The following is a 12377-nucleotide window of genomic DNA, read 5'->3' on the forward strand; positions in this document are numbered from 1 at the left end:
TCGCAGCATGGTACGCAAGTACCATTGTCTTGAAGTGGATTCTAGCAGTTACCGGAAGCCAGTGGAGGGAGCGGAGGAGCGGCGTGGTGTGGGAGAATGTAGGAAGGTTGAAGACCAGACGAGCCGCTGCATTCTGGATGAGCTGCAGAGGTCGGATGGCACATGCAGGTAGACCAGCCAGGAGGGAGTTGCAGTAGTCTAGGCGTGCCTGTTTAATTATTGGAATTATTTAATTTTGTCTTACGAAAAAACACAAAAAATGAAAAATGTTCGATATAATAATTAGTAGAGGGATGGAACTTTGGTGGTTGTTAGAGTCTTGGATATGTCAAAGATTAGCAACAAAATTGATTTGACTGAATTATAATTGTTTACGTAGTATTAGATACTACCTCTGGACACCTTCGTGTCTCATTGACTGCCATTCAAACCACCTTTTTTGATCTCACTGCCATTGCAGTATAAAACCATGCATTTTGTAATGTCAGCATTTCATCTAGAAGAAAAGTAGTTATATTTGACATTTGTACTGTATTCCACAAGATTCAACCATTTTCCCACTGTAGGCCGATCCGTGAAATTATGTTTATAATATCGAGCCGTGTGACTACCAGGGCAACACACTCTCACTCCCTAAGCGTCCAATAGCGACGTTTGGTCAGTGTCCGTGGCGTCCAATTGTGACGCTCCTAGGCTCCTTCAGCGTCATAAAGAGACGCAAATAGCTTTCAACTGATTGCAATGTATTCCCATCTGCGTCGGGATTTGACGCTCATGGAAGCACGGCATTCGTTTGTGTCGGCTGCCCTTAAAAGGTAATGTGAGCGTCCATTCTCATTGGATAACGGAGAATTGTACACCCGGAAGTAAGTATTCCTCTTACTGTCGATTGATTTTATAGTGATATCTGCACTACTCATCGACTAAAAAACACCAGATTATCCTTGTTAATTACACAACGTTGATTGGTTTAAATCAGGGGTCTCCAACACGTCGATCGCGAGCTACCGGTAGCTCGCGGGCAGCTTTTCAGTAGCTCGCCACTCAATTATAGCGTAGGTTGCTTCTTGATTTTTCGGCTGCGGCTGGACAATAACGTTTTTTTATTTTAGAATTGTTTCTGTCACACGAATATAAAAGTGGTCCGTGACGCAGTGATCAAGGAACAGACGTGACAGCGGCACAGCGACACCACACACGGAGCAGTCTGCTTTCTCCAGCAGCACCAGTCCAGAACCAACAGCAGAATGACCCGCTCTGAATCAGGCCGTGTCGCTGCGGCTCAGAGACACGGGGAGGGATTTGTGTTTTTTTTAAAAATACTCGTTATCGTCATGTCAGGTTTTTGGTGGATTTAATCAAGTCTCGGATCGCAGAGTATGAATGTCCTCTTGCTATTTTCAGTTGATAAATACTTGTGTAAAGTTTGTGAAAGCAGGAGGAAAGCTTCCGCGATCACCGTCTCCTCCCCGTTCCTCCAAACCCCGCCCCCTCCCTGAAAATAATGAGTGACAGGCTGATAGTGACCCGATAGAAACTTTATTATTCACTTAATCACTGATTGAGATGATGAAGCTAATTTAGTCTCATACATTCATGGGATTAATGTAACAGTAAGACAGAGAATATGTGTGCACCCACATGCACTATTTTTGCTTTGATATGCTGTTGTAAATACTCCTGTTGTCTGCTGTGTTCAGACTCAAGTCATGTTTGTGTTGCCACATTCAGGACATTCAGTGTCCTTTTTTTTAACAGAAGACCGTTGCTAGAAGCTGAAGTATTCGTTTTTTGTTTTTGAGGATGGAACAATTCCACACACAGATATAGGGAGGCTAGACCTATACAGATTTATTATGGTTTATCATTTAATGTCAAGACAAGGAAGAAGAAGAAGAAAAAGATGGCTGAACTGTTCAGTGTCAATCCTGTGGAGATGGAGGTGGAGGTTATAAATCTCCAAAATCATGTTCAGCTTAAGTCTCAGCAAAACTCACAACATTTCTGGAGCCTTGTAGATCCAGAAAACTATAAGAACATTCACCAAGCAGCACTGAATATGTCTGCTTTATTTGGTTCTGTTCTGCAGACCTTTGTGAAGCAGCTTTTTCTGACATGAATGTCATGAAATCTAAATACAGAACAAGACTGACTGATGAATGTAAATGACTCTATTAGAGCGAACCTAAGTGGGTCCAGCATACACCTCTCAATCAATCAATCAATGTTTATTTATATAGCCCAATATCACAAATGTTACATTTGTCTCAGTGGTCTTCACAGTGTGTACAGAATATCAGTATGACAATACGACACCCTCTGTCCTTAGACCCTCACATCGTACAAGGAAAAACTTCCAAAGAAAACCCAGTTTAAAGGGAAAAATGGGAGAAACCTCAGGGAGAGCAACAGAGGAGGGATCCCTCTCCCAGGACGGACAGACGTGCAATAGATGCCGTGTGTAAATTGAAAAGATAATACATACCTCTATGGTGGACTCCATGCAGCGCCATTCATCTCGATAACTGTAAAAAAGAATGAATGCACTTATTTGACCATAAGTGCATACAATGCTTGTAAGGTGGTGATTAAGGACATTTATGTGAATTTTCAGTGAAGTATTTACTATGTGGGCCATAATAATATGTGAGAAATGTTCGTTTTCTTGGACCTTGATGTGAAGTTAAGATGTTTGATAAGCTTTAGGTATTGCAATTTCACACGTGTACAAAAGTATAGCTTAATTCAACTGATGAGTGCTATGTGAATAAATGTAAGCGATGTGATGCAAGTAGCTCTTGGCCACTTTCATTTTTTCAAAGTAGCTCTCAGATGAAGAAAGGTTGGAGACCCCTGGTTTAAATTGTGTGCAATGCTTTTGTATTTTTCCCCTTCGATTCGGAGAAACAAATATTTGTTCTGAGTATAGGATGGCAGAAGATACTACACTAGAATCCCCAGCTATCGTTTGGACTACACCATGTGCTCTGTTAGACAAACCCCGTGATAGTCCTCAAGCTCTGTGATTGGAGAGTGTGCTCCGAGGGTTAAGCTGATTCTCGAACAGCACTTGAAATGGGATGGAACCACGGCAGACTGTCCAAAACTGGATTTGAACGGGTCCACCGCGTCCCCCCTCCCCCACCCCGTCCCCAGAACTACACATGCTGGCTATTCTGTTTCGCAACATGTTCTCTATGGCACGTCTCTACTGGGAGTTGTAGTTTTAAAAGACGTTTTCGTATTTCCCATAATAAGAAGTTGCCAGTATTAAACTGTGTACATCCCTGGAGGTTTAGGGGATAGGAAACACTCACATTTAAAACATATAATTAATAAATGGGTGAAAATTGCTTGTGCCCATTATGGGCAGTATTAATATTAGGGCTGTCAGTCGATTAAAATATTTAATCGCATGATTGTCCATAGTTAATCGCGATTCATCTCAAAATTAATCGCACATTTTTTATCTGTTCTAAATGTACCCCAGAGGAATATTTTTCAAGTTTGTAATACTCTTATCAACATATGAGTGGACAAATATGCTTTATGCTAATGTTTATTATCATTTGAACAATGACAAATATTCTATATTAACACATAACCTCTGAACATTACAAATATTCGCCTCAATTCAACCTGGAACCTCTCATACAATACAAATGGTGTGTGTGTGTGTGTGTGTGTGTGTGTGTGTGTGTGTGTGTGTGTGTGTGTGTGTGTGTGTGTGTGTGTGTGTGTGTGTGTGTGTGTGTGTGTGTGTGTGTGTGTGTGTGTGTGTGTGTGTGTGTGTGTGTGTGTGTGTGTGTGTGTGTGTGTGTGTGTAACACGTTCTCACTCCCATCCCGTCACATATTGACGGACGGTCAGGGCCCCTCCCCGTCGCTATATTACGTACAGGGTACCCCTTTCCCGTCATTTTTCTACGGGCAGGGCGTCCCATGGACCTTCATTGCGGACTGCGGACCCCTTTCCCGTCACGCTTCTACGGGCAGGGCGTCCCATAGACCTCCATTGCGGACAGCGGACCCCTTTCCCGTCATTTTTCTACGGGCAGGGCGTCCCATAGACCTTCATTGCGGACACAGCGGACCCCTTGCCCGTCAGGCTTCTACGGGCAGGGCGTCCCATAGACCTTCATTGCGGACAGCGGACCCCTTGACCGTCAGGCTTCTACGGGCAGGGCGTCCCATAGACCTTCATAGACCACGTGATCAACAACGATGGCCGACCTTCGTGTTATTCTCGGTGGAAAATGCCTATTTTAAGGTTCATTTGGCCATTAAAATGTGTTTTGATGTCATTTTATGCGAGTAATGAGTTTTTTATTTCTGATTATTTGTGCAGTACATGTACATGATGTTTAGTTTGCTAGTTATGACGAAGATTACTTCATGAATGTGTACACATTCATGGTTGCTAAGGTGGTTGCTATGGACGCTGCAACAGCTCCCAGACCACGTGATCAACAACAATGGCCGACCCTTCGTGTTATTCTCGGTGGAAAATGCCTATTTTAAGGTTCATTTGGCCATTAAAATGCGTTTTGATGTCATTTTATGCGAGTAATGAGTTTTTATTTCTGATTATTTGTGCAGTACATGTACATGATGTTTAGTTTGCTAGTTATGACGAAGATTACTTCATGAATGCTAACGTTTTTTGGTGGAAATGTGTTTTTTCACAGCAAAGTCACCCTCTGTACTTGGACTTATTGGGAGAATCTAAAGGCAAGAACATCCCAAATATTCATTTAGGTCTTTATTGTAGACCTTTAGTGTTGCCGTCTGTGAGGAAAATACATGGGGCTCAGAGCCTCGTATTTTTAAAATCTCTTTTTCCTTCTAATTTGTTATTCTTTTCAAAATAATACACTGTTATTTACTCACCAATAACACACAATTATCCTTGCTTTTATTTATTGGTTTAATTCCATAATCTAGGTATTTTTTGGTGTTCGTCAGGAACTGAATTTCAAAATAAAAATAACCGGAAACAGACGTAGCAATTCGAGCGATTACCCAAGATTCTCAGCTACGCTGATTGGATGTTTTTAGCCGCAATGCATGCTGGGATTTGGTGTTCAAAGTGCACGAAGTAACAACATACTGACACCGGTTAGTAAAAACCATGAATTAATGCTTTGACAAGTCTGCAGACAGACGGCAGGCGAAAAACCTTTTAAAATGTATGTGTTCTGAATGGAGATCGGCTAAGCTAACGTTGTATATGCTCCGACCGTCCACACTCACAACAACGGCCTATACAGACATAAATAAACCAGCGACTGTATTCGCCATGACACAGGCAGTCTGTGGTTTGTACTTGTTTAACTTTTGTCTAGTTTCTGAACAGATATAAAGAGCTGTGAGCTCTGAGTGCTAACAGCTAACGGCTGATGTTGTTTTCTGAAGATGACGTCACGGCTCCGCCTATACTGCGTTAGTATAGATACTATCCCAGTTCCTAAACTGTAATGGAAGCGCAGCATAAAGCCGGGCCTAACAAGGCCTGCGGTGGAAATGCGCCATAAGAAGAGCCGGCTCTTTATGTTACCACAGTTTACCACGGAGCCTCAGTTTCGCCGCTGCAAGGCTCCGGAGCTCGCAGTTCATGCGCGTGCTCCACTAGCACCCCCCGTCAAGGCTTGCTGGCAGTACACTTTCCGTCACAGGAACACGGTTTGCTGGCGGCGAAAATAATCCCACCAGACTCCTTGCCCCTCCAACAGAGAGATGTCCTTGTCCTTTTTCCTTTTCGTCATTTCAAGCGATAAAAACTCTCGATCTTCTCTTCAATTATTTCTGTTTTTGGACGCCCTCGGCTCGAGTTCAGGGCGCTCCGAGCTGAATAAGGGCGTCAAATGACGGCAAGACGCCCCCCTGGCGGAAACGCTGTCGACCACATCCAATAATGAAGAAAGAACCCATACAAAGCCAATTAGAAAAGGTTCATGTTAAGTATTTAACGAGTGCTGTGTCAGGATGTGTCGGCCTTTCATGGCTGCTTTGGGGCTATTGATATGACTGCTGACGAGGTCATTAAGAGAGGAAAAATGCTTCTGCTCTGGATAACCATTTCATCTTCAGCCAGCAAATAAATGAAGATCAGCGTGCTAAACAGCAACCACAAACCACTCCTGTGCTGTTTACCTGCTGCTTTAATTTAGTCTTTGTACCAGCTTTGAGAGAGGAAAAGAAGGAATAATGAATGGGAGGATAGACGGGGGGAGTTGGCATTATAAACTGTGATGTACTGCAGCGCTGCTAATCCACAGGAAAAGGAGACGATGGAAAGAAGCAGCTGGAGTTGCAAATGAGCGCTGGGCTGATAAGCAAACAGGTGAATGAAGAGAGAAAGAAGAAGGAGATGAGACTTCCATAGAGATAAGCGTGTGTAGACAAACTTTAGCACGGATAAGCAGAGGAGAGCGTGGAGGACTTGGCACAGACGGAGGATGGAGGCAGCGCCGTGGTGTGACGCCTCATGGGAGGATGACACATATCTCATCCCCTAGGGAGCGAAGGAGAGGGGCCATACATCCCTGCTGATAGACTGACAGTGTCTCGGCCTGCCAGTCAACATCCACTCACACACACACACACACACACACACACACACACACACACACACACACACACACACACACACACACACACACACACACACACACACACACACACACACACACACACACACACACACACACACACACACACACACACACACTGGCTGGGCTCCATGCGACAAAGCCAATTAAGGGCAGAAAGCAGCGCTGCACAATAACACTCAAAAACAAAACCGCCCCATGCCAAACGGCTGCGCTGCATAAAAAGGGGCTTTTTAAGATATGTGATTCATCGTCTTTAGCTCCTTCTCAATAAACATCCATGTTATTCTGGCAAGACATCTGAGAGCTGTGTCAACCCTTCCTGATAAAAACAACATCACATTTGCTGTCATATCAGGGTAAACGTGTGAAAAAGAAGGCTTTAAACTGTTGTAAAAAAAATACTTCTTATGCCATGTCAAGCTGAAACGCTTCTATTACAAACACCTTGTTCTTGTTGCAGTCTCTCCTCACTGAGTTAGTTAGGGATGGGTTACAGAGGAGTTGAACAACCTCCATTTTCCACCCCTTTCCTTGTTCCACAATAGTTCATATGTGGTTATTAATTAGTGCACGGCCTGTGCTGCTGAATCCAAAAACCCTGTACACAGTGGCAGTATGACTCACCAGATTGACGCTGTCCAAAGTGCTGCCAGAGATCATACATCACACTTCTCAGCACTGCAGCTCAGCAGTGGTATCTGAGGCGATGATGCCTTAGTACTGCTCTCTAGTGGTCACTACATGTATTACAGCACTGTTCATATAGGCTTACATCACCATCTGGTGGGGAGGGGAGACATAACACTCTTACAGCACTTCAATGTCTTTTTATTCACCTGCCTCAACATCCTCCGTTACATGTTACTTAAGATTCTGACTATGACTGATCCAAACCACTGTCTTCAATAATGAGAAAATACCCAGAGGTGAAATCTCACTTATCTTTTTATATCAGTTGATGTTAAATGCTTTGAATGTCGATATTTTTGTAATGTCTGTAATATGAAACATAACTGGCAGTTGAGATCAAATACCCAGAATGCACCCCCAAGGCAACATCAGCCCTGAGTTGTCACAGTTACTTTCTGCAATTGTACATCCCTATTCAGTCAACATTCAAGCAACATATTCTAATGGGATAAATCTATTTTACAAATGTGCCTGTTTGCCGAGTGTAAACTGATCATTCATTTGAGTGTGCAGAGACTTTAAAGATGCTAAATTCCACTTTGAAAATTAAATAGTTTTGCTCTGAAGCACCAGAGAATGATATGCAGGGGTTTAGCCTGTGGGGAGTTACAGTGCGGAAATACTCGCTCTGCATTAGACAGAGACAATTGATCAAAACAGACTAATTAATGTATGTGTTTTACATATTTCCGTATCAAATATTAATGAAAATAAAACTTACTTGTTTTTCAAATGAGCACAAGGCTATCAAATATTTCAGACACACCTCATTAAAGATACAGAGCCAAGAGCGAACATGCATTTTTTTTTTTAAAAGGGGAAACGATTCACAATGGCATTCTCATCACAGAGCTGGCTGTTTATACTGTGGCCTAGATCAGCTTTGCACAGGACTACAGGTGCATCTGACTTTGGTTAAATTGATTCCTTGCGTCCCTCACTTGCGTTGTTTCCCTGCGACTAGTCCCTCCCACCAGGGAAGCATGGAGAGAAGCAGGGAAATTAGTTTTGAGAGCAATGGGACGTCGTTTCTTCCGGAGCGTCACGTGAAGCGACGTCCGTTTGTGATGACGCCGCACAGCTGATCGTCTGACAGCAGCCAGATCAGTGCATGCGCTGCATCGTCCAATCAGTAAGCGATACACAGTAAGGGAGCGGGGCGAGTGTCTGAGGATTTCACCGGAGGACGGTCTGGTAGTTCCTCGATTATCGCTCTTCCGTTATCACTCCTCGGTCCTGCGGCAAAAATAAGGCCACAGGGACGGTACTCAAGATGGCGCAGACAAATCCATTTCCGGTGATACCGAGCCCGAGGAGCGAGGAAATGGAAAATAACTGAAGTGAGACTGAGTGTTGCATTTGATCAAGGTCTTACAGTAGCCTATTACAAAGAATCAGAACCTTTAGAGCAAAAATAGAAGGAGCTCTTGGCATCTACTTGCAATCGATTCACGCAGTGTTGAGAGGAGCTTTGGCTGATGAAACAACACACTCTCACTCCCTAAGCGTCCAATAGCGACGTTTGGTCAGTGTCCGTGGCGTCCAATTGTGACGCTCCTAGGCTCCTTCAGCGTCATAAAGGGACGCAAATAGCTTTCAACTGATTGCAATGTATTCCCATCTGCGTCGGGATTTGACGCACATGGAAGCACGGCATTCGTTTATGTCGGCTGCCCTTAAAGGTAATGTGAGCGTCCATTCCCAGGAGTAAATGGCAGAAGACACTACACTACCCAGAATCCCCAGCTATCGTTTGGACTACACCATGTGCTCTTGACAAACCCCGTGATAGTCCTCAAGCTCTGTGATTGGAGAGTGTGCTCCGAGGGTTAAGCCGATTCTCGAACAGCACTTGAAATGGGATGGAACCACGGCAGACTGTCCAAAACTGGATTTGAACGGGTCCACCGCGTCCCCCCTCCCCCACCCCGTCCCCAGAACTACACATGCTGGCTATTCTGTTTCGCAACATGTTCTCTATGGCACGTCTCTACTGGGAGTTGTAGTTTTAAAAGACGTTTTCGTATTTCCCATAATAAGAAGTTGCCAGTATTAAACTGTGTACATCCCTGGAGGTTTAGGGGACAGGAAACACTCACATTTAAAACATATAATTAATAAATGGGTGAAAATTGCTTGTGCCCATTATGGGCAGTATTACTATATATACCCACATGCCAGCTAAGGTCAGAAGAGCTTTATTTAACAGCTGGTCTTATGTGTGTGACCCCTGTGATAACATTACATTACATTAATTGATAAGCCTGAAACATGCACTTGTCAAGGTTCAGAGGCACATTTTGCAAATATGGCAGTAGCCATCGATCAGCTTAAGATAAGATATACTTTATTGATCCCAAGTTGGAACATTTGCGTTACATCAGCATGTGTAACAGTTAAATATGCAGTTGTGTTTATTTGAAAATCATTTAGTATAATCACATAAATTCTGTGTTTTATATTCAACAATTCTGTGTTCTTTATTTATTGATTGTTCAATACCTGACAAGGCCGGAGATGAAATATCTACATACATCTCATAAGAGTATAATACATTATGTATAATATCAGTTAAAATAAGTGCTTCAACATAGTTAACATTGCTGGAGGTCCATCCATCCATCTTCTCCCGCTTATCCGTGGTCGGGTCGCGGGGGTAGCAGTTCCAGCAGAGAGCCCCAAACTTTCTTTTCCCTGGCGACATCAACCAGCTCTGACTGGGGGATCCCAAGGCGCTCCCAGGCCAGCGAAGAGATATAATCCCTCCACCTGGTCCTAGGTCTACCCCTTGGTCTCTTCCCAGCTGAACGTGCCTGGAACACCTCCCTAGGGAGGCGCCCAGGTGGCATCCTAACTAGGTGCCCGAACCACCTCAACTGGCTTCTTTCGACGCGAAGGAGGAGCGGCTCAACTCCGAGTCCCTCCCTGATGACCGAACTTCTCACCTTATCTCTAAGGGAGACACCAGCCACCCGGCGGAGGAAACCCATCTCGGCCGCTTGTATCCGCGATCTCGTTCTTTCGGTCATGACCCATCCTTCATGACCATAGGTGAGGGTAGGAACGAAAATGGCCCGGTAGACAGAGAGCTTTGCCTTCCGGCTCAGCTCCCTTTTCGTCACAACGGTGCGGTAAAGCGACTGCAATACCGCTCCCGCTGCTCCGATTCTCCGGCCCATCTTACGCTCCATTGATCCCTCACTCGAGAACAAGACCCCGAGATACTTGAACTCCTTCACTTGGGGTAAGGACTCATTCCCTACTTGGAGTGGACAGTCCATCGGTTTCCTGCTGAGAACCATGGCCTCAGATTTGGAGGTGCTGATCCTCATCCCAGCCGCTTCACACTCGGTTGCGAACCGATCCAGTGAGTGCTGAAGGTCGCAGACCGATGAAGCCATTAGAACCACATCATCTGCAAGACCCCCTCACCCCATACTCCCGCAGCACCTCCCACAGTAACTCCCTGGGAACCCGGTCATACGCCTTCTCCAAGTCTACAAAACACATGTAGACCGGATAAGCGTACTCCCAGGCCCCCTCCAGGATCCTTGCGAGAGTAAAAAGCTGATCCGTCGTTCCACGACCAGGACGGAATCCGCATTGTTCCTCCTCAATCTGAGGTTCGACAATCGGCCTGACCCTCCTTTCGAGTACCTTGGAGTAAACTTTCCCGGGGAGGCTGAGTAGTGTGATGCCTCTGTAATTGGCACACACCCTCTGATCCCCCTTTTTGAAAAGGGGGACCACCACCCCGGTCTGCCACTCCTTCGGTACCGTTTCCGACTTCCACGCAACGTTGATGAGACGTGTCAACCATGACAGTCCCTCAACACCCAGAGCCTTCAGCATTTCCGGGCGGATCTCATCCACCCCCGGGGCTTTGCCACTGTGGAGTTGTTTGACGACCTCAGTGACCTCCCCCCGGGAGATTGGCGTTGATCCCCCGTCATACTCCAGCTCTGCCTCTAACATAGAGGGCGGAGTTGTCGGGTTCAGGAGTTCCTCAAAGTGTTCCTTCCAACGTCCCAACACTCCATCAGTTGAGGTCAACAACGTCCCATCCTTACTGTACACAGCTTGGATGGTTCCCTGCTTCCCCCTCCTGAGGTGTCGGACAGTTTTCCAGAACAACTTTGGTGCCGCCCGAAAGTCCTTCTCCATGTCTTCTCCGAACTTCTCCCACACCCGCTGCTTTGCCTCGGCCACGGATGAGGCTGCTGCCCTTCGGGCCTGTCGGTACCTTGCAACTGCTTCGGGAGTCCCCCGGGATAACAAATCCCTGAAGGCCTCCTTCTTCAGTCGGACGGCTTCCCTGACCACCGGTGTCCACCAGGAGGTTCGAGGGTTACCGCCCCTTGAGGCACCTAAGACCTTGAGACCACAGCTCCCCACCGCGGCTTCGGCAATAGAGGCTTTGAACACCGACCACTCTGGTTCAATGTCCCCAACCTCCACAGGAATGCCCGAAAAGCTCCGCCGGAGGTGTGAGTTGAAGGCCTCCTGAACTTGGGCCTCCTCCAGACGTTCCCAGTTCACCCGAACTACACGTTTGGGCTTACCAGGTCTATCCAGAGGCTTCCCCCGCCACTCGACCCAACTCACCACCAGATGGTGATCAGTTGACAACTCCGCCCCTCTCTTTACCCGAGTGTCCAAAACATACGGCCTCAGGTCCGATGATACGATAACGAAATCGATCATGGACCTTCTGCCTAGGGTGCTCTGGTACCACGTACACTTATGAGCATCCTTATGTTCGAACATGGTGTTTGTTATGGCCAATCCATGACTAGCACAGAAGTCCAGTAACAAACCACCACTCCGGTTCAGATCAGGGGGGCCGTTCCTCCCAATCACGCCCCTCCAAGTGTCTCCATCATTGCCCACATGTGCGTTGAAGTCTCCCAGCAAGACTAAGGAGTCCCCTTCAGGAGCCCCATACAGGACTCTTTCCAGGGTCTCCAAGAAGGCCGAATACTCTGAACTGCTGTTGGGTGCATAAGCACACACAACAGTCAGAGTTTTCCCCCCCATAACCCGCAGGCGTAGGGAGGCGACCCTCTCGTCCACT

The sequence above is a fragment of the Pseudochaenichthys georgianus genome, chromosome 11 (genome assembly GCF_902827115.2).
Source record: "Pseudochaenichthys georgianus chromosome 11, fPseGeo1.2, whole genome shotgun sequence".
Classification (NCBI taxonomy): domain Eukaryota; kingdom Metazoa; phylum Chordata; class Actinopteri; order Perciformes; family Channichthyidae; genus Pseudochaenichthys; species Pseudochaenichthys georgianus.